This window comes from Nycticebus coucang, chromosome Y, assembly GCF_027406575.1.
Source record: "Nycticebus coucang isolate mNycCou1 chromosome Y, mNycCou1.pri, whole genome shotgun sequence".
NCBI classification, from domain to species: Eukaryota; Metazoa; Chordata; class Mammalia; order Primates; family Lorisidae; genus Nycticebus; species Nycticebus coucang.
The window spans coordinates 1,033,388-1,051,540 of NC_069805.1; the positions used below are offsets into that span (position 1 = coordinate 1,033,388).

At 39.2% G+C, this 18,153-nt stretch overlaps 1 pseudogene; it reads left to right on the plus strand.

The window, feature by feature from the left end:
* Positions 1–1,838: 1,838 nt before the first annotated feature.
* LOC128579166 (ATP-dependent RNA helicase DDX18-like) lies at positions 1,839–3,825 on the plus strand (annotated as a pseudogene).
* Positions 3,826–18,153: the final 14,328 nt, after the last annotated feature.

Below are 18,153 nucleotides of genomic sequence, written 5' to 3' on the forward strand. Positions count from 1 at the left end.
TCCAGTCTTCCCTTAATTAATAAATAATTCATTCCGTCTGCAGAATGAATTAATAAATAATTCATTCCGACACATTCCTCTGTGTCGTTAATTGGACTAGTGGACAGCAACACACGCTACTAAAACAAAACATTTTCAGCTCCAAGTTTCAGATGCAGGCTGCATCTAGTTGATACGGCTTTTTCTTTTAAAGATGGGGGTCTCACTCTGTTGCCCTGCCTAGAATGGGAGTGGCACAATTCCAGCTCACAGGGACCTCAAATTCCTGGGCTTAAGTGACCCTCCTGCCTCAGCCTCCTGAGTAGCTGGGACTACAGGTGTGCTGTCACAACTGGCTAATCGTAAAAATCTATTCATAGAGGTGGAGTCTCACTATGTTGCTCATACAGTTCTCAAATTCATGAGCTCTAGGGATCCTCTGCCTCCTGGGCCTCCCAAAGTGCTAGGCTTATAGGCATGCACTACCATGCCCAGCCGATCACGTAATTTACTGATGATGTCGTTTCACAAGTACATCTATGGCAGCTATTTCTAGCAAGCATTTCATAAATAAAGACCTTTGCACATGAGTCCTGAGATGAACGTTTCCTGGGAGGCCCTTCTAGAGCTGTGGGACTGGGCTTGGCATCAGGCTGCTTCTACACAGAGTCCACCATTCCCTTTCCTCCCTTGAGAGCGTGTGGTTCATGTGAGGCAAGTTCCTGGGAACCTGGGAAGCCTGTGATCTCAGGGGACCCCTTGCAGTGTGCACTGCTCATCGACAATCTCCTCCTGCCGGAGGGGGCATGAACTTGACAAAGCAAATCCACCTCAATGTCATTGAAGTCAAAAGGATTTAAGACCATGGATCAGATCAAGCGGGGTGTAAACCATCCTGGGGTCCAACCAGTGGATCCTTGGTTATTTTCTGTGACTCTTGCCATCGCCCCATTTGTCTCTCCTGTAAGAAAGAGAATGAAAGTCTGACCGCCCAACTCAGTCCTTATCCGACACAACACTAGTCCCCAACATTTTCACTCTTCCTACTCAGGATTCATCCATCATCAGGTGTGGCCAGAAGTACCCACAGTAGATCCTGTCTCCTTTTGGTCCCTGATAAGAGGACAATCCAACATTGATATATCCTGTGCTTGAAGGGGCACACTACAACAACCCAGAAAGGTGGCTTTGTCTCATATGTGCTCCTTGAAGTACGAGAACCTAGGAAGGGAAAATTCCATTCTTGGCTATAAGCAAGACTCAGGGGTTAATTCCTCCCTACTTGTTAAAACAGCAGAGATGCAGGGGTTAATTCTTCCCTGCTTGCTGAAAAGGCCTTGAGAAATGTATCCCTGAAGTCCCCACCAAGTTGTACTAGAGATTTAACACCTGTCTGAGGCTGAATTGTTACTCTTTATTCCCTAACTTCAAATTACACAAAAGTTTCATTTAACCTTTTAGGGAGGTGGGCGAACGGAACAGATAATCTGATATCCTTGTAGTTTAAGTCATATGCTCCAGACTTAGAAATGACATGTATGCGCTTTGTAACATTTATGCTGAGAAGAAAATTTTTATAGCAGTCTCAATTAATGCTTTTGTTCTTTATTCTTACTTATTCTTATCTAATGAGTTTGGATATATAATACAGTGAATAAAGATGAACAATTGCTGTGGGCCTGAGTGAGCCTCCAGTCTTCCCTTAATTAATAAATAATTCAGAGAAGCATTTCTGCTCTGCTGGGCTCCGGCATTCCTGGTTTTGCTGAACTGTGCGCATGCAGCAGCAATGGAAGTAACGTCAGCCCCAACAGCAGAGGATTCTTGCTGTGGCTCCGAGGTGCAGGTGTTTCTACAAGATGTCTCACCTGCCTATGAAACTTCTGCGCAAGAAGATCGAGAAGCAGAACCTCTAGTTGCGGCAGCGAAACCTAAAGCTGCAGGGGATCTCAAATGTGAACCTGTCAGAAACTCAAAATGCAGGTGAGACCACCTACTGAAGAAACAGTAGGAAGTAGAAAACTTAAAAAATCCTAAAAACAATCTATGAAAGTGGGCTTGTCAGAAACCCAAAATGGAGACATGTCTGAAGAAACAGTGGAAAATGTAAAAGTAAAAATATCCCCTCAGAAAAGTATATCTACCATATTAACCAATGGACAAGCAGCAATGCAGTCTCCCAATTCAGAATCAAAAAAGAAAAAGAAGAAGAAGTAGAGAAAAATGGTGAATGATTCTGGGCCTGATGCAAAGAAAAAAACATAAAAACCCCAAAACTGAAAACCAAGGGGAATCTGAAGAAAAAAGTGCTGAGGCGCATGAAGAAACAGAAAATCATGCAGGGGAGCCAGATACTGAGGGAGGTGGTAGTGAAGCCCCCCATCCTGCCCTTGAGAGTGACAGGTGCTTTTGAGGATACTTCATACTGATCTTATCAATGAAAATACTCTGAAGGCAATAAAGGAAATGGGCTTTACAAACATGACTGAAATTCAACATAAAAGTATCAAGCCACTTCTGGAAGGCAGGGATCTTCTAGCAGCTGCAAAAATAGGCAGTGGCAAAACTCTGGCTTTTCTCATCCCTGCAGTGGAACACATTGTGAAGTTAAAGTTTATGCCCAGGAATGGAACAGGGGTCCTTATTCTCTCACCAACTAGGGAACTAGCCATGCAGACTTTTGGTGTTCTTAAGGAGCTGATGACTCACCATGTGCATACATACAGGTTGGTAATGGGTGGCAGTAACAGATCTGCTGAAATTTGCTAATGGGATCAACATCATTGTGGCCACCCCAGGTCGTCTCCTGGACCACATGCAGAATACCCCTGGGTTTATGTATAAAAATCTACAATGTCTGGTTATTGATGAGGCTGATCGTATCTTGGATGTTAGGTTTGAAGAAGAATTAAAGCAGATTATTAAACTTCTGCCAACACACAGACAGACTATGCTCTTTTCTGCCACACAAACTTGAAAAGTTGAAGATCTAGCAAGGATTTCTCTGAAAAAGGAGCCATTGTTTGTGGGTGTTGATGATAAAACTAATGCAACAGCGGATGGTCTTGAGCAGGGATATGTTTTTGTCCCTCTGAAAAGAGATTCCTACTGCTCTTTACATTCCTTAAGAAGAACCAAAAGAAGAAACTAATGGTCTTTTTTTCATCTTGTAAGTCCGTGAAATACCACTACAAGTTGCTGAACTACATTGATTTGCCTGTCTTGGCCATTCATGGGAAGCAGAAGCAAAATAAACGTACAACCACATTCTTCCAGTTCTGCAATGCAGATTCAGGGATTTTGTTATGTACAGATGTGGCAGCAAGGGGGCAGGATATTCCTGAAGTCAACTGGATTGTTCAGTACAACCTCCAGGTGACCCTAAGGATATATTCATCGAGTAGGTAGAATAGCCAGAGGCTATTCTCATTTTGCACCCAGAAGAATTGGGTTTCCTTTGTTACTTGAAGCAATCCAAGGTTTCATTAAGTGAATTTGACTTTTCCTGGTCTAAAATTTCTAACATTCAGTCTCAGCTTGAACAATTGATTGAAAAGAACTAAGTCAGCCCAGGAAGCATATAAGTCATCTGTTTGAGCCTATGACTCCCATTCCCTGAAACAGATCTTTAATGTTCATAACTTAAATTTGCCTCAAGTTGCTCTGTCCTTTGGTTTCAAGGTGCCTCCTTTTGTTGATCTGAATGTGAACAGCAATGAAGGCAAGCAAAGAAAGAGAGGAGGTGGCAGCAGATTTGGCTACCAAAAGACCAAGAAGGTTGAGAAGTCAAAAATCTTTATACCCATTAGCAAGAAATCATCTGACAGCAGACAGTTCTCACACTGAAGACACAACTTCCTTTCATCTGGAATAGCTTTGTCCTGAAGTGAATATTTTTCTTGCTCTAACGAAGTAATTTTTGTAGCCGTAGAATTTGGGCCTATGTAATGAGAATATGAATTAACCCAGGTTGGAAGCACTGAGCACTGTGATTTTTTTTTTTTCATCAAGTGTCTTTTATTTTAGAGATACAAAACAGACTTTAATTTTTCTTAGTTGCTTAAGGGCAAGGCAAGGAATTTTTCTAGTGTTTTTGTGGTGATAACATGCGATTTTAATTTTAAATACACACAAACGTATGTAATTTTTTAATATAATTTTTTTGTCCTTCTAGGTTTTTGAAGATTTCTGTGGTGTGAATTTCTGTACTGAATTGTTGTAGAAGGTAAGTTAGTGTACTAGACAGATGGTGGTAATGCAAAAATAGTTTCAAGACTTTTTTTAGTTTTAGTTGTGTCTAGGAACCTTCATTCTGTTATGTCTCCTGACCCCTCCTAAAAATTCTGCAGAATAGGGCAGAGAGCTTTGAGTTATACCTACGAAGCACCTTAGGATAAAGGTACCATCATTTTTATATAGTCTTGATTTTTTAAAAATGAGCTTTTCCCAGTTTCTTTTTTCCTTTAGAGTAAGAAATATGGGTTATTTGTCATTGTTATTTGAATAGTGTCCCTAGCAGTCATAACAGGGGTGGGGGAGAAGGAGATTGAGATTTATGAGCTTCGTTTACACCAATATTGGTGTAATACGCTGCTGATCTTTATCTGGTAACTTGGCAAATACTTTAAAGAAAAAAAAAAAGAATAGTAACATTCATCCTCCAGATTTGTTGATTTGAAGGCTGTCTGGGTTTGGGGAAGCCCTTCGAATGCTGCAGACCCCTTAGAAGCCAGGGCCAACTATCAGTAGATGTAAAGCCAAGCCATCACAGTGCTCAGCATCCATCACTGTTAGTTACTTGGTGAGAAAAATCACCTTTTCCAGATCCATAAAACAAAAAATAAGATCTGTAGTGAAAACTGAAAATGAACGGTGGTCAGAAAAAAATAGCTAAGTCAATCACATGGGTATTTTGTTATAGGCGCACTTGATTTCTATTGTGTTAGGGTAGTGCGTAAGTACAAAACAGTTAACAGTTCAAAACTCAAAGCCAAAATTGCCAGCATAATTTTGCTGTTGTGCCAGTTAATATTTGTAGTCTCAATAAATGTAGGTACACAGAGAACATCAAATGGAGGAAACAGTCTGATAGTTAACATTCCAGTACAGAAAGAACAGTGCCCCCCTCTGGGCTTGACTGCTGCCATTGGCTGCAGGCGTCCTGGATTCAAGCCTTGACTTCTGGGCTCCTGGCTTGTTTTCTTAGATTCCTAACTCATGACTCTCTCCAGTATCATGCTTTCCTTTTTTGTTCAGAAATAATTATGTTTTTAAACTATACAAAGGGAAGAATATTTAATCAATCAATAGAAGTAAATACTGTTGGTATTTTGGTATGTAACCTTCCAGTTTTTTCTATGCATGTTAATATGCGGTAAAAATTTTTTTATCATAAGGGAAATTACCTTCTGCCTACTACTTGTAACCAAATTGTTAAATAACATGTCATTAAATAATTACATTAATCTTAAAACAATAAATAATTCATTTCATCTGCAGTGATACGTCTGTGTCCTTAATTGGACTAGTGGACAGCAACATGTACTACTAAAACAAAATACTTTCAGCTGCACGTCTCAGGGGTGTGACAGCAGCAAACGCGTTCCTTTGGAATTCCCTGATTTGCTCCTCAGCAGGGATGAGGGAGCAAATGGAGCTGGTGTGGGTGAGGGCAGCAGAGCCAGCTTCAACCCAGGAAAGCACAGATGGAAGGATGTTGCCCTGCACTCCAGCCTTGGGGACCAGAGGGCAGTACATCCAGTGACAAGGTAAATGCTTCTGCTCTTTCCAGATGCTGCTCGCTCATACCCGCCAGGAGGACCAGGCAGGTGGAAAGTCTCATACCAGATTATTATTATTATTACCAGAAAATTAAAGAGAGGACTGTAGCTCATGCTCCAAGGGAGAGCATTTACCAAGATGACGAGGTCAGAGCTTGGGCTCTGAGTCACACAGCTGACAGCCCTGTGGATAGCAGAAGCTGACCAAAGCATATCTCTTGGGGAAAGATGTCACAGCCCATGACACTTGGCTGACAGCACTCATGGGGGTGTGCTCGACCCATCGCCAACACGAGGACTGTCTGAGCCTGGTCCCTGGGAATGTGACTACTGGGGCAGGTGCCAGCTTACCTGGGTATTCCAGATGTGGACACACTTGCTGAAGGAGCCGCCGGCCAGGTGGAAATTTTCCCATCAGGGCTGAAAGCTACGAAGTTTCTCCATGCTGTATGATGGGAAGGCTTGTCTTTCTGAGCTTTTATGTTTTGAAATACAACAAACTGGTGAGACTTTCTATTCTAAAATGCAACTCAGATGTATTGAAAATAAAGACAGTCATTAAATAGCAATCCCCCCACCAAAAAACCCAACAATAACTTCCCAAGATGGTGCTATTAGGGGAATACATTTAGTTTTTTTTTGTTTTCTACAGATAGGAATGGTAAATACTGTTGCACAATATCAACCTTTCTAAAGCTGCCACAATTTAAAACACAACTTCTAGGCTGGGAGCAGTGGCTCATGCCTATAATATCAGCACTCCTGGAGGCCAAGGTGGGTGGATTGCCTAAGCTCATGAGTTCCAGACCAGCCTGAGCTAGAGTGAGACACCGTCTCTAAAAATAGCTGGGCATTGTGGTGGGCACTTGCAGTTTCAGCTACTCAGGAGGCTGAGGCAAAAGAATTGCTTGAGCCCAATAGTCTGAGGTTGCTGTAAGCTATGATGCCACAGCACTCTACTGGGGGCAACAAAGTGAGACTCTGTCTAAATAAATAAATAATCGAACACATGGCTTGGTACCTGTAGCACAGTGGTTATGGCGCTGATCACATACACCCAGGCTGGTAGGTTTGAACCCAGGCCAGGCCAGCTAAACAACAATGACAACTGCAACAAAAAATAGCTGGGCATTGTGGTGGATTCCTGTAGTCCCAGCTACATGGGAGGCTGAGGCAAGAGAATTGCTTGAACCCAAGAGTTTGAGGTTGCTGTGAGCTGTGATGTGCCACAGCACTCTACCCAGGGTGACATAGTGAGACTTTGTCTAAAAAAAAAAAAGAGAGAGAACACAACATCTATTATTGTCCACTAAATTAAAATACATTCACAGGGAGAGCTGTGCCAAGAGAGAAGGTTGAAGAATGCACATCAATCCAGCTGAGGTGAGCTGCAACCTCAAAGATAAAAACAAAAGGTACAAAATCCATCACCAAGCAGATGGGAGTCCCCTCCCCCATGAGAACAGCTTGGAGTACCCCATAAACAAAGGAGTAGAATTCAAAAGTCCTCCCATTATACTCCACAGGAGAGACCCTCTAAAAACTGGACCTACTTCCCCTACTAGGGTGCCATTGTTCTCTCCTGCCAGGCATAAAACTGTGTAAAACTGTATATATTCTCTACCTGCAATTCTGAGCTCCCAGCACTCCCCTCCACTCTCACTCTGAGGTCTGGAGGCCTGTCCCCCAGGAGTCCAGATTCTTGGGTGATTTCTCAAGGGGTGTGCACTGGGCCTGGACAGTGCTGATTCTGTGGCACGGGAGTGAGGAGAAGATAGTCGGCTGAGAGGGAACCACGTCAGAGTGGCAGTGTCCTGAGGCACAGAGCAGCAGCCGTTTTTGGCACCAATAGGGCTCACCCCTGGATATTCCAGAGTCACACCCCCAGTCTCTCTTGGCAACTAACGAAGGCTAAAATAAGATTGCAACTCCTCTTTTCTTCTGAATTCCATTTGCCTAAAAATTTGTCTTCCAACCTTTGACTTGGAGTTTTAATTTGTCTTTTGAAGCCAGGTGTGTTTCTTGCAGACAGCAAATGGCTTGTGTTTTTTAATCCAGTGAGCCAATGTATGTCTCTTCAGAGGGGAATTCAAGTCATTAACATTTATTGAGATAATTGATAAGTGTGGTAATATTCTATTCATCTTATTTTGTGAGAGTTCATTGCTTAGTTTTATCTTTTGCATCAGTGTGGAGGTTAGGTTCTGTCCTTTAATTTCTGAGTTCTTACTTTGCTGTTGATCCATTGTGATGGTCAGTGTATAGAACAGTTTGAAGTATTTTATGTAGAGCTGGTCTTGTTGTGGTGAATTTCCTCAATGTTTGTATATCCATAAATCTTTTGATTCCTTTGTCAATTTTTATTTATTTTTTTTGACTTACTTTTTATTTTCAATTTTTCTTTTTTCTTTTTTTTATTGTTGGGGATTCATTCAGGGTACAATCAGCCAGGTTACACTCATTGCAATTGTTAGGTAAAGTCCCTCTTGCAATCATGTCTTGCCACCATAAAGTGTGACACACACCAAGGGCCCACCCCCCTCCCTCTGTCCCTCTTTCTGCTTCCCCCCCCATAACCTTGTCATTAATTGTCCTCATATCAAAATTGAGTACATAGGATTCATGCTTCTCCATTCTTGTGATGCTTTACTAAGAATAATGTCTTCCACTTCCATCCAGGTTAATACAAAGGATGTAAAGTCTCCATTTTTTTAATGGCTGAATAGTATTCCATGGTATACATAAACCACGGCTTGTTAATCCATTCCTGGGTTGGTGGGCATTTAGGCTGTTTCCACATTTTGGCGATTGTAAATTGAGCTGCAATAAACAAGTGTCTAGTACAAGTGTCCTTATGATAAAAGGATTTTAGTATAAGTGTCCTTATGATAAAAGGATTTTTCTCCTTCTGGGTAGATGCCTACTAATGGGACTGCAGGATCAAATGGGAGGTCTAGCTTGAGTGCTTTGAGGTTTCTCCAGACTTCCTTCCAGAAAGGTTGTACTAGTTTGCAGTCCCACCAGCAGTGTAAAAGTGTTCCCTTCTCTCCACATCCACGCCAGCATCTGCACTTTTGAGATTTTGTGATGTGGGCCATTCTCACTGGGGTTAGATGATATCTCAGGGTTGTTTTGATTTACCTTTCTCTAATATATAGAGATGATGAACATTTTTTCATGTGTTTGTTAGCCATTTGTCTGTCGTCTTTAGAGAAAGTTCTATTCATGTCTCTTGCCCATTGATATATGGGATTGTTGGCTTTTTTCATGTGGATTAATTTGAGTTCTCTATAGATCCTAGTTATCAAGCTTTTGTTTGATTGAAAATATGCAAATGTCCTTTCCCATTGTGTAGGTTGTCTCTTTGCTTTGGTTGTTGTCTTCTTAGCTTTAGTACAGAAGCTTTTCAGTTTAATGAAGTCCCATTTGTTTATTTTTGTTGTTGTTGCAATTGCCATGGCAGTCTTCTTCATGAAGTCTTTCCCCAGGCCAATATCTTCCAGTGTTTTCTGTATGCTTTCTTGGAGGATTTTTATTGTTTCATGCCTTAAATTTAACTCCTTTATCCATCTTGAATCAATTTTTGTGAGTGGGGAAATGTGTGGGTCCAGTTTCAGTCTTTTACATGTAGACATCCAGTTCTCCCAACACCATTTATTGAATAGGGAGTCTTTCCCCCAAGGTATGTTCTTGTTTGGTTTATTTAGGTGGTTGTAAGATGTTAGTTTCATTTCTTGGTATTCAATTCAATTCCAAGTGTCTATGTCTCTGTTTTTGTGCCAGTACCATGCTGTCTTGAGCACTATGGCTTTGTAGTACAGACTAAAATCTGGTATGCTGATGCCCCCAGCTTTATTTTTGTTACTAAGAACTGCCTTACCTATATGGGGTTTTTTCCGGTTCCCTACAAAATGCAGAATCACTTTTTCCAAATCTTGAAAGTACGATGTTGGTATTTTGATAGGAATGGCATTGAATAGGTAGATTGCTTTGGGAAGTATAGACATTTTAACAATGTTGATTCTTCCCGTCCATGAGCATGGTATGTTCTTCCATTTGTTAATATCCTCTGCTATTTCCTTTCTGAGGATTTCATAGTTTTCTTTATAGAGGTCCTTCACCTCCTTCATTAGGTATATTCCTAGGTATTTCATTTTCTTTGAAACTATGGTGAAGGGAGTTGTGTCCTTAATTAGCTTCTCATCTTGACTGTTATTGGTGTATACAAAGCCTACTGACTTTACATTGATTTTATATCCTAAAACATTACTGTATTTTTTGATGACTTCTAGGAGTCTTGTGGTTGAGTCTTCGGGGTTCTCTAAGTATAAAATCATGTCGTCAGCAAAGAGGGAGAGTTTGCCCTCCTCTGCTCCCATTTGGATTCCCTTTATTTCCTTGTCTTGCCTAATTGTATTGGCTAGAACTTCAATTACGTTGAATAGTAAAGTTGACAGAGGACAACCTTGTCTGGTTCCAGTTCTAAGAGGAAAAGCTTTCAGTTTTACTCCATTCAGTAAAATATTAGCTGTGGGTTTGTCATAGATAGCTTCAATCAGTTTTAGAAATGTGCCTCCTATGCCTAAACTCTTCAGTGTTCTAATTAGAAAAGGATGCTGGATTTTATCAAATGCTTTTTGTGCATCTATTGAGAGGATCATGTGATCTTTATTTTTGCCTCTGTCAATATGGTGGCTAACATTTATGGACTTGCGTATGTTAAAGCAGCCTTGCATCCCTGGGATAAAGCCTACTTGATCAGGATGAATGACTTTTTTGATGGTAAGCTGTAATGTATTGACTAGGATTTTGTTGAGAATTTTTGCATCTATATTTATGAGTGAGATTGGTTTGAAGTTCTCCTTTTTGTTTGGGTCTTTTACTGGTTTTGGTATCAGGGTGATGTTTTCTTCATAGAATGTGTTGGGGAAGATTCCTTCTTCCTCAATTTTTTGCAATAATTTCTGCAGTACAGGAATAAGCTCTTCCTTGAAGGTTTGATAGAATTCTGGAGTGAAGGCATCTGGACCAGGGCATTTTTTGGTTGGAAGATTTTTTATTGTTTCTTTGATCTCAGTGCTTGAAATTGGTCTGTTCGGGAGCTCTATTTCTTCCTGGCTGAGTCTAGGGAGAGGGTGTGATTCCAAATATGATCCATTTCCTTCACATTGTCAAATTTCTGGGCATAGAGTTTCTGGTAGTGTTCAGAGATGATCTCTTGTATCTCTGTGGGATCAGTTGTTATTTCCCCTTTATCATTCCTGATTGAGGTTACTAGAGATTTTACTTTTCTATTCCTCGTTAGTCTGGCCAATGGTTTTTTTTTTTTTTTTTTGTAGAGACAGAGTCTCACTTTATGCCCCTTGGTAGAGTGCCGTGTTCTCACACAGCTCACAGCAACCTCCAGCTCCTGGGCTTAAGTGATTCTCTTGCCTCAGCCTCCCGAGTAGCTGGGACTACAGGTGCCCGCCACAGCACCCGGCTATTTTTTTGTTGCAGTTTGGCCGGGGCTGGGTTTGAACCTGCCACCCTCGGCATATGGGGCCAGCGCCCTACTCACTGAGCCACAGGCGCCACCCTCTGGCCAATGGTTTATCTATTTTATTTATTTTTTGAAAAAACCAACTCCTTGTTTCATTAATTTTCTGAATGATTCTTTTGTTTTCAATTTCATTGATCTCTGATTTGATTTTGGATATTTCTTTTCTTCTACTGAGTTTAGGCTTAGATTATTCTTCTTTTTCCAATTCCATAAGATCTCTTGTGAGATTGCTGATGAGCTCTCTGTCTGTTTTTTGAATGTAGGCATCTAAAGCGATGAATTTTCCTCTCAAAACTGCTTTTGCAGTATCCCACAGGTTTTGGTAACTTGTGTCTTCATTGTTGTTATGGTCAAGGAAGTTAATGATTTCCTATTTTATTTCTTCCTGCACCCATCTGTTATTCAACAGAAGATTGTTTAATTTCCATGCCTTTGAGTGAGGTCGAGCATTTTTGTTAGAGTTGAGTTCCACCTTTAGTGCCTTATGGTCTGAGAAGATACAAGGTAAAATTTCAATTCTTTTGATTCTGTTGATATTTGTTTTGTGTCCCAGGATATGATGAATTTTGGAGAATGTTCCATGGGGTGATGAGAAGAATGTATATTCTTTATCTTTGGTGTGGAGTGTTCTATATTCGTCTATCAAGCACAGTTGGTCTAAGGTCTCATTTAAATCTCTTATACCTTATTTAATTTCTGTTTAGAGGATCTGTCCAGCTCTGTAAGAGGAGTTTTAAAGTCCCCTGTTATTATGGTATTATCAGATATCATATTGCTCAGACTGAGTAAGGTCTGTTTCAAGAATCTGGGAGCATTTAATTGGGTGCATAAATATTTAGAATTGAAATGTCTTCTTTTGTGTACTTTTCCCTTGACTAATATAAAGTGACCATCTTTGTCTTTTTCGACTTTAGTTGCTTTAAATCCACATGTATCTGAAAATAAGATTACAACTCCTCTTTTCTTCTGAATTCCATTTGCCTGAAAAATTGTCTTCCAACCCTTGACTCGGAGCTTTAATTTATCTTTTGAAGCCAGGTGTGTTTCTTGCAGACAGCAAATGGATGGCTTGTGTTTTTTAATCCAGTCAGCCCATCTGTGTCTCTTCAGTGGGGAATTCAAGCCATTAACATTTATTGAGATAATTGATAAGTGTGGTAGTATTCTATTCATCTTATTTTGTGAGAGTCCATTGCTTAGTTTTATCTTTTGCATCAGTGTGGAGGTTAGGTTCCGTCCTTTAATTTCTGAGTTCTTACTTTGCTGCTGATCCATTGTGGTGGTCAGTGTGCAGAACAGGTTGAAGTATTTCCTGTAGAGCTGGTCTTGTTGTGGCGAATTTCCTCAATGTTTGTATATCTGTAAATTATTTGATTTCTCCGTCATTTTTTAAGCTTAGCTTAGCAGGGTACAGAATTCTGAGCTGGAAATTGCTCTGTTTAAGTAGATTAAAGGTAGATGATCATTGTCTTCTTGCTTGGAAAGTTTCATTAGAGAAGTCTGCGGTCACTCTGATGGATCAGAACCCCAGCATGACTCAACCCGAATAAGACATCCCCCAGGCATATCATAATTAACTTCACTAAAGTTAATATGAAGGAGAAAATTCTCAAAGCAGTCAGATGTAAGAAATCCATTACCTACAAAGGGAAGAATATTAGAATGACTGCAGATCTCTCTGCTGAAACTTTTAAGCCAGAATAGGGTGGTCATCGACTTTTAATCTCCTAAAGCAAAATAACTTTCAACCCTGGATCTTGTATCCAGCTAAACTGAGTTTCATCAATATTCTCCACTAATGTGAATGGCTTTATGTGCCCTCTAAAAAGGGACAGTTTCACTGACTGGATACAAAAACTCAGGCCAGATATTTGCTACATATATAAGTCACATCTTACTCTAAAAGATAAATATAGACTCAGGGCGAAAGGATGGTCATCCATATTTCAGTCAAATGATAATCAGAAAAAGGCAGGTGTTGCAATTCTATTTCCATACACAATAGGCTTTAAACCAACAAAAGTAAGGAAGGATAAGAATGGTCACTTCATATTTGTTAAGGGTAATACTCAATATAATGAAATTTCAATTATGAATATTTATGCACCCAACCAGAATGCCCCTCAATTTATAAAAGAAACTCTAACAGACATGAGTAACTTGATTTTCTCCAGTTCCATAATAGTCAGAGATTTCAACACTCCTTTGGCAGGGTTGGATAGATCCTCAAGAAGAAGCTGAGCAAAAAAACTTTTAGATTTAAACCTAACCATCCAACATCTGGATTTACCAGACATCTATAGAACATTACATCCCAACAAAACTGAATACACATATTTCTCATGAGCCATGGAACATACTCTAAATTGATCACATCTTAGGTCACAAGTCTAAACTCAGTAAATTTAAAGGAATAGAAATTATTCCTTGCATCTTCTCGGGCCACCATGGAATAAAAGTTGAACTCAGTAACAACAGGAATCTGCATACTCATACAAAAACATGGAAGTTAATCTTATGCTGAATGATAGCTGTGTCAGGTATGAGATTCAGAAGCAAACTGCCAAATTTTTGGAACAAAAGGACAATGAAAACATGAAGTATCAGAATCTCTGGGATACAGCAAAGGGAGTTTTAAGGTGGACATTTATAGCACTGCAAGCCTTCCTCAAGAGAACAGAAAGAGAGAAAGTTAACAACTTAATGGGACATCTCAAGTAACTGGAAAAGGAAGAACATTCAAACCCCAAACCCAGTAGAAAAAAAGAAAGAACCAAAATTAGAGCAGAATTAACCGAAATTGAAAACAAAAGAATTATACAACAGATCAATAAATCAAAAAGTTGGTTTTTGGAAAAGGTCAATGAAATAATAAACCTTTAGCTAACCTAACCAGGAAAAATAGAGTAAAATCTCTAATCTCATCAGTCAGAAATGACAAAGATGAAATAACAACAGACTCCTCAGAAATTCAAAAAATCCTTAATGAAAGTTACAAGAAACTTTATTCTCAGAAATATGAAAATCTGAACCAATACTTGGAAGCATGCCAGCTTCCAAGACTTAGCCAGAATCAAGTGAAAATGTTGAACTGGCCCATATCAAGTTCTGAAATAGCATCAACCATACAAAATCTCACTAAAAAGAAAAGCCCGGGGCCAGATGGCTTCATGTCAGAATTCTACCAAACCTTTAAAAGAGAGGAACTAGTACTTCTATCACTCAAGCTGTTCCAAAATGTAGAAAAAGAAGGAAGACTATCCAACATGTTCTGAGAAGCAAACATCACCCTGATCCCCAAACCAGGAAAAGACCCAACAAGAAAAGAAAATTATAGACCAATATTACTAATGAATATAGATGCAAAAATATGCAACAAGATCCTAACAAACAGAATCCAGCAACACATCAAACAAATTATACATCATGTCTCAAGGCTGTTTGAAAATCCGTATATCTATAAGTATAATTCAGCACATAAACAAATTAAAAAACAAATACCATATAATTCTCTCAATTGATGCAGAAAAAGTTTTTTTTTAAATTTTATTTATTTACGTATTTATTTTTATTAAATCATAGCTGTGTACATTAGTATGATCATGGGGCACCATACACTTGGTTCATACATCGTTTGACACATTTTCATCACACTAGTTAACAGCTTTCATAGCATTTTCTTAGTTATTTTGCTAAGACCTTTACATTCCACATTTACTAGGATTCACATATACCCTTGTAAGATGCACCGCAGGTGTAATCCCCTTAATCACTCTCCCGCCACATACCTCCCCACTCCCTCCCCTCCCTTTCCCCCTTCTCCCTATTCTTAGGTTGTAACTGGGTTATAGCTTTCATGTGAAGGTCCTACACTAGTTTCAAAATAAGGGTGAGTACATTGGGTACTTTTTCTTCCATTCTTGAGACACTTTACTAAGAAGAATATGTTCCAGCTCCATCCATGTAAACATGAAAGAGGTAAAGTCTCCATCTTTTTTTAAGGCTGCATAATATTCCATGGTGTACATATACCACAATTTATTAATCCATTTGTGGATCAATGGGCACTTGGGCTTTTTCCATGACTTAGCTATTATGAATTGGGCTGCAATAAACATTCTGGTACAAATATCTTTGTTATGGTGTAATTTTTGGTCTTCTGGGTATATGCCCAGCAGAGGAATTACAGGATTGAATGGCAGATCTATTTTTAGATCTCTAAGTGTTCTCCATATCTCTTTCCAAAAGGAATGTATTAATTTGCATTCCCACCAGCAGTGCAAAAGTGTTCCCTTTTCTCCACATCCACGCCAACATCTCTGGTCTTGGGATTTTGTGATATAGGCTAGTCTCACTGGAGTTAGATGATATCTCAAAGTAGTTTGATTTGCATTTCTCTGATGATTAAAGATGATGAGCATTTTTTCATATGTCTGAAGGCCTTGCGCCTGTCTTCCTCAGAGAAGTTTCTCTTCAAGTCCTTTGCCCAGCCTGCGATGGGATCCCTTGTTCTTTTCTTGCCAATGCATTTGAGTTCTCTGTGGATTCTGGTTATTAAACCTTTGTCGGAGACATAACCTGCAAATATCTTCTTCCATTCTGAGGTCTGTTTGCTTGCTTTACTTGTTCTTGGCTATGCAGAAGCTTTTTAGTTTGATCAAGTCCCAGTAGTGTATTTTTGAAGCTGCTTCAATTGCCGGGGTGGGGGAGGGGGGATTCTCCTCATAAAAGACTCACCCAGACCTATTTCTTCAATGGTTTTCCCTGCACTCTCCTCTAGTATTTTTATAGTTTCATGTCTTAAGTTTAAATCTTTAATCCAAATGAGACTCTATCTTAGTTAATGGTGAAAGGTGTGGGTCCAATTTCAGTCTTCTGCAGGTTGCCAGCCAGTTCACCCAGCACCATTTGTTAAATAGGGAATCTTTTCCCCACTGAATGTTTTTAATTGGCTTGTCAAAGATCAAATAGCAGTAAGTAGCTGGATTCATCTCTTGGTTCTCTATTCTTTTCCAGATATCTACTTCTCTGTTTTTGTGCCAATACCATGCTGTTTTGATCCCTATTGATTTGTAGTAAAGTCTGAGGTCTGGTAGTGTGATTCCTCCTGTTTTGTTTTTATTTCTGAGTAATGTCTTGGCTATTTGAGTTTTTTTCTGATTCCATATAAAATGAAGTATTGTTTTTTCAAGATCTTTAAAATATGACAGTGGAGCTTTAATAGGGAGTGCGTTGAAATTATATATTGCTTTGGGTAGTATGGACATTTTACTAATGTTGATTCTTCCCAGCCATGAGCATGGTATGTTTTTCCATTTGTTAACATTTTCAGCTATTTCTTTTCTTAGAGTTTCATAGTTCTCTTTATAGAGATCTTTCACGTCTTTTGTTAGGTAAATTCCCAAATATTTCATCTTCTTTGGCACTACTGTGAATGGGATAGAGTCCTTGACTGCTTTTTCAACTTGACTGTTGTTGGTGTATATAAAGGCTACCAATTTATGGATGTTGATTTTGTAACCCGAGACACTGCTGTATTCCTTGGTCACTTCTAGGAGTTTTGTAGTAGAGTCCCTAGTGTTTTCCAGATACACAATCATATCATCTGTGAAGAGCGAAAGTTTGATCTCTTCTGACCCTATATGGATACCCTTGATCGCCTTTTCTTCCTAATTGCAGTGGCTAAAACTTCCATTACAATGTTGAAAAGCAATGGAGACAATGGGCAGCCTTGTCTGGTTCCTGATCTGAGTGGAAATGATTCCAATTTAACTCCATTGAATATGATATTGGCTTGGGTTTGCTGTAGATGGCCTCTATCAGTTTAAGAAAAGTGACCAATTTTCTCGAGTGTTCTGATCATGAAGGGATGCTGGATATTATCAAAAGCTTTTTCTGCATCGATTGAGACAATCATATGGTCTTTGGTTTTTAATTTGTTTATGTGCTGAATTACATTTATAGATTTATGTATATTGAACCAGCCTTGAGACCCTGGGATAAAACCAATTTGGTCATGATGTATGATTTGTTTGATATGTTGCTGGATTCTGTTTGTTAGAATCTTGTTGAATATTTTTGCATCTATATTCATTAGTGATATTGGTCTATAATTTTCTTTTCTTGTTGGGTCTTTTCCTGGTTTGGGGATCAGGGTGATGTTTGTTTCATAGAACGTGTTGGGTAGTCTTCCTTCTTTTTCTACCTTTTGGAACAGGTTGAGTAATATAGGTACTAATTCCTCTTTAAAGGTTTGGTAGAATTCTGACGTAAAACCATCTGGTCCTGGGCTTTTCTTTTTGGGGAGATTTTGTATGGTTGATGTTATTTACGAACTTGATATGGGCCTGTTCAACATTTCCCCTTGATTTTGGTTAAGTCTTGGAAGGTGACGTGCTTCCAAGTAATGGTTAATTTCCTCCAGATTTTCATATTTCTGAGAGTAAAGTTTCTTGTAATATTCATTAAGGACTTTTTGGATTTTTGAGGAGTCTGTTGTTATTTTGTCTTCATTGTACCCGTTGATTGCATTAACGTACACAGCTATGATTAAACAATAAAAAAAAATGGAAGAAAGAGGCAAAAAAAAAAAAGAAAAAAAAAGAAAATCACTAGGTTCCTTGAACAAACTGACATGGAGACACAAGCATTCAAAAAAATGAGATATTGCAAAAAGAATTTCTAAGAGAGAAATGTATCATATTAAATGCCCACATCCAAAAACGAGAGCATCAAACAACAAACTAATAAAAAATCTCCAGGAACTGGAAAAAGAAGAGCAATCTAAACCCAAATTAGGAAATTTGAAATAATTAATCAGAAATATTAATAAAAACATTCTTATTAATAATA